Source organism: Otolemur garnettii, unplaced genomic scaffold (genome assembly GCF_000181295.1).
Source record: "Otolemur garnettii isolate 467f Iridium unplaced genomic scaffold, OtoGar3 scaffold01545, whole genome shotgun sequence".
NCBI classification, from domain to species: Eukaryota; Metazoa; Chordata; class Mammalia; order Primates; family Galagidae; genus Otolemur; species Otolemur garnettii.
The window spans coordinates 1-4,414 of NW_003853940.1; the positions used below are offsets into that span (position 1 = coordinate 1).

At 44.0% G+C, this 4,414-nt stretch overlaps 1 pseudogene; it reads right to left on the minus strand.

The window, feature by feature from the left end:
- Positions 1-4,001: 4,001 nt before the first annotated feature.
- LOC100954179 lies at positions 4,002-4,388 on the minus strand (annotated as a pseudogene).
- Between the last annotated feature and the right edge of the window lie 26 nt (positions 4,389-4,414).

Below are 4,414 nucleotides of genomic sequence, written 5' to 3' on the forward strand. Positions count from 1 at the left end.
CCCAGGCCGGGTTTGAATCTGCCACCTCCGGTATATGGGGCCGGCGCTCTACTCCTTTGAGCCACAGGCGCTGCCCCTCAAATAAATGTCCTTTATGGATTTTTAAAGTCACACTGCAGAGAAGAGAGGAAAGACATTTGTATCATTTCAAATAGGCAATTGAATCAGTACTGCGAGGACTCCTGCTAACTATACAAATCAAGACCTAATAATTTCCAGGAAATTAAACAAGTTCAGTCCTTAGTTAGAATGGATGAAAAGCAATGGCCTGTAAAAGTTGTCAGAATCAAAATGGAGTCACTTATGCCAAACCCTAACAAAATTGAGTCAGAGCGCCCTAAGGGAGGACTTCTCACACATGCATGACTGTATGAACTGTTAGAGGGACTCTCTTGAAAAGCACGACCTTGCAAAAAGGCTGGAGGCCTTACACAAAGAATACTCTTCGAGGACATCTGCCCAGGGACTGTCTGTTGAACCTTGAACTGATGCCACCCTCATTCTCATCCCTTGTGACCAAAGATGATTGTTTCAAAACAACTTATGTAACCTTCCTCATTTTGCTTCTGAAAGTTTCCCCTTGTCTCAGCCTCCCAGGATATCCCTCTGATTCATCACAGTGTGCAATTTATTCCTGAATAAATTCATTTGCTTGGATGCAGTGAAGAAACTGGAATATGTTAATTGTCATAATATGAACAGGTAAGACATTTTGCTCAGTTGATTAGTCATATTTATCGAGAGTATTTGTGGAGGTTAATTTTTGTGTCAGCTTGACTGGGTCATAGAGTGCCCAGGTATTTGGTTAAACATTGTATCTGGGTGTGTCCCTAAGGGCATTTCTGGATGAAACTGATATTTTTGAATCAGGCTGAGTGTAAACCAGATTGCCCACCCCAGTGTGGGTGGGCCTCACCCAACCCGTTGAAGGCCTGCATAGACTAAAAGGCTAAGGAAGAAGTCTTTCTTCCTCTTGACTGTCTTTGAGCTGGAACGTAGGTCTTCTGCCATGCGATTCGAACTTGGTCTGGAAGTATACTCAGCTCTTCTGGGTGTTACTGAGTGTAGATCTTGGACTGAACAGCTTCCATCATCATGGGAGCCGATTCCTCACAGCAAATCTCTTCCTGTAGATACATATCCTATTGGTTTTCTTTCTCCGGAGAACCTCAACAGAGAACTCAGTATTATATGCCAGTTTAGTCTCTATGCTCTTTTTTTCTTTCTCTTGAGACAGAGTGTCACTATGTTGCCCTCAGTAGAGTGCTGCAGCGCCACAGCTCACAGTGACCTCGGACTCTTGGGAGTAGGCGATTCTCTTGTCTCAGCCTCCCAAGTAGCTGGGACTACAGGCACCTGCCACAACGTCTGGCTATTTTTGTTGTTGTAGTTGCCATTGTTGTTTAGTGGGGCCTGGCTGGTTTCGAACCCACCATTCCTGGTACATGTGGCTGGCGCCCTAAACACTGAGCTACTGCAGGAGCTACTGGCATCCAGCCAGTCTCTATGCTTTTGAAAGATGTAAGGGGAGGAGAGTGGCAAGAAAACCCTGGAGAGTTTTCAAACACTGAGGATCAGCACAAGGTTTAAAGGTTTCTTTTAGGAAAAGTTGTATGAACTGTTTTCGTTGAAACTGTCTACAGCAAAAAGAGGAGTGGTGAGAGGCCAGGCCCAGTAGCTTATGCTTGTAATCCTAGCATGCTGGGAGGCTGAGGGAGGATTACTTGAGCTCAGGAGTTTGAGATCAGCCTGAGCAAGAGCAAGGCCCTGTCTCTACTAAAAATAGAAGAATTAGTCTGGTGTGGTGGTGGGCGTCTGTAGTCACAGCTACTGGGGAGGCTGACCCAGGAGTTTGAGGTTGCTGTGAGCTAGGCAGAGACCATGGCACTCTAGTTTGGGCAACAGAGTGAGACTTTGTCTCAAAAATAAGAAAGGAAGGAAGGAAGGATAGAAGGAAGGAATGGAGTAAGGGAAGGAGGGAGGGTGGGAGGAAGCGAGGTGTTGGGGAAATATTTTTGCCTTTATCGGGTTTTTTTTGTTTGTTTCTTTGAGACAGAGTCTCACTATGTCTCCCTCGGTAGAGTGCCGTGGCATCACAGCTCACAGCAACCTCAAGCTCTTGGGCTTAAGTGATGCTCTTACCTCAGCTTCCCAAATAGCTGGGACTACAGGTGACCACTGAAATAAGTAAGGAGACCTGGAAAAATAAACTTGGACCCACTCTGATGTAACTAATTGGTGATTTATTCACACCTGCACAGGAGGCCATTGTCTAAGATAAGCAGCCCTGAAGTGCAGGGTTTTTTGTCCTTTATGCCCCTTTTTGTGTACAAGGAACATTGCTCTTGGCAGGGGCCGTTGGCAGGGTTACAGTTTGGGTTTACAGTTTAGGTATCAATGGTTACAGCTTGGGTGGCAGGGGTTACGGTAGCAGTGGTTACAGTTCAGATAGCAATAGTTACAGTTTGGGTAACAATGGTTATAGTTTGGGTTCTTGTTCTGAAGTCTGTTCCTGGCAACCCTAGGGGGAAGGAGGGGGCCTGGGAACGGGCTGAGAAGCACATTCTCTGCCATCCTGGGGCGGGGGGGCATGGGAACAGACTGGGTTACAACACCACCACAATGCCCGGCTATTTTTTTATTTTGTTGTTGCAGTTGTCATTGTTGTTTTGGCTGGCCCAGACTGGGTTCGAACCCGCCAGCCTCAGTGTATGTGGCTGGCACCTTACCCACTGAGCTATGAGCACCGCCCACCTTTATTTATTTTGCAGTATTTCTTGGCTGGGGCCCAGTTTGAACTCACCACCTCTGGTATATGGGGCCGACGCCCTACTCCTTTGAGCCACAGGTGCCGCCCCACCTTTATGTTTTTTAAGCAAAGGCAAGATCGAACTAGGAGGAAATATACTTAATTTTCTTTAAAGTAAACTTCTCATTTTGAAATAGTTCGCGTCCAATTTTGAGAAAGCATACAGGTTTCCCTTGTGCCCTTTGAATTCAGTTTCTTCCCATGGTAACCATCCTGGTAATAGTTCCAAAATTGTAATATTTTCAAATATCGCAAATACTATAGTACCAGGGTATTGACACTGATACAAGCAAGTTACAGAACATTTCCATCACCACAAGGATCCATCAGTTTGCCTTTTATAGCCATGCCCCCTTCTTTGCAGTGCCCTTCCCCCTTCCCTGTATAACCCCTGCTGACTACTAATCTATTCCACATTCTTATAATTTATGTATTTCAAGAACGTTATGTAACAGAATCATATGTGTAACCTTTAGGATTACCTTTTTCTCATGCATCGTAATACTCTGTGGATTCGTCCAGGTTTGTGTGTGTGTCCAACGTCTGTTCTTTTTCTTTTTATGGTTGAGTAGTACTTGATGCTATGGATATACCACAGTTTGCTTAACCAATCGCCCTGCGAAAGTCACCTACATTTTTCCCCATTTCTGGATGTTCAGAATAAAGCTGCTATAAACTTTAGTGTGCGGGGTTTTGTATGAATGTAAGTTTTATTTCTCTGTGATAAATGCCAGGAATGCAATTCTCAGGTGGTGTGATAGATGAATGGTTAGAAAGCTGCATTTTATTCACATTGCCATTCTTCCCACAAGAGAATCTTAAAAAGAAGTTACCTGTTGTGCTTTTAATGAAGGAGACGAGCCCACTCGTATTCCTGAATCTCTGTTTGAGGAAGCACCAGATGCAATTGACTATCACACTTTTTACAATGAAACATTGACTCACTGAAGCTCATGACTCAACACCGGTCACTACCTGCTCAGAGGTCATCAGTTCCCTTAGCGCTGCCTTCTTCCATTTTGGTGTACCTACCACAGGAGAACTGAAATTTTCAAGCAGAAAAAAATGTCCATTTACAAATAAGTGGCAGCCCAAGTGAAGCCCTTTTATAAGATTTGCGATTTCAATTTTCTGTTCCACCCATACTGCAGAGATACAAAGATAAACCACGATTTTGGTCTCCAAGTTTTACTCAAGAACTTATACAAAATATTCCAGATAAACACATTTTAGTTTCCTCTTCCTCTTCTTCTTTGTCCTGGTTAACGTGGAAGTAACGTAATTCATAACTCTCTTTGCTGTTAGCAGCTACCTGCCACCAAGCACAAAGGTTATTCTCCTTCGAATAGTTTTTGGTGAGATAATTCAAACACCTGATAGAAAAAGGCACCTCAGAAGATCCCCTTCCTCCAGATTCCCAGATTTTCCATTCCCTTTATTCTCTCTTGCAAACACTGTTCAAAATTAGCAGCATCCCTGATTCCATCTTCTGCAGGGTGGGTGCAATGAAGAATGAACGTCAGAACTTGCTTCTCTTTTTTTCACCCACCTTTGCCACAAGGTTTTTCACAGGCACCATGTTGGCCAAATTTTTTTTTTTTTTTT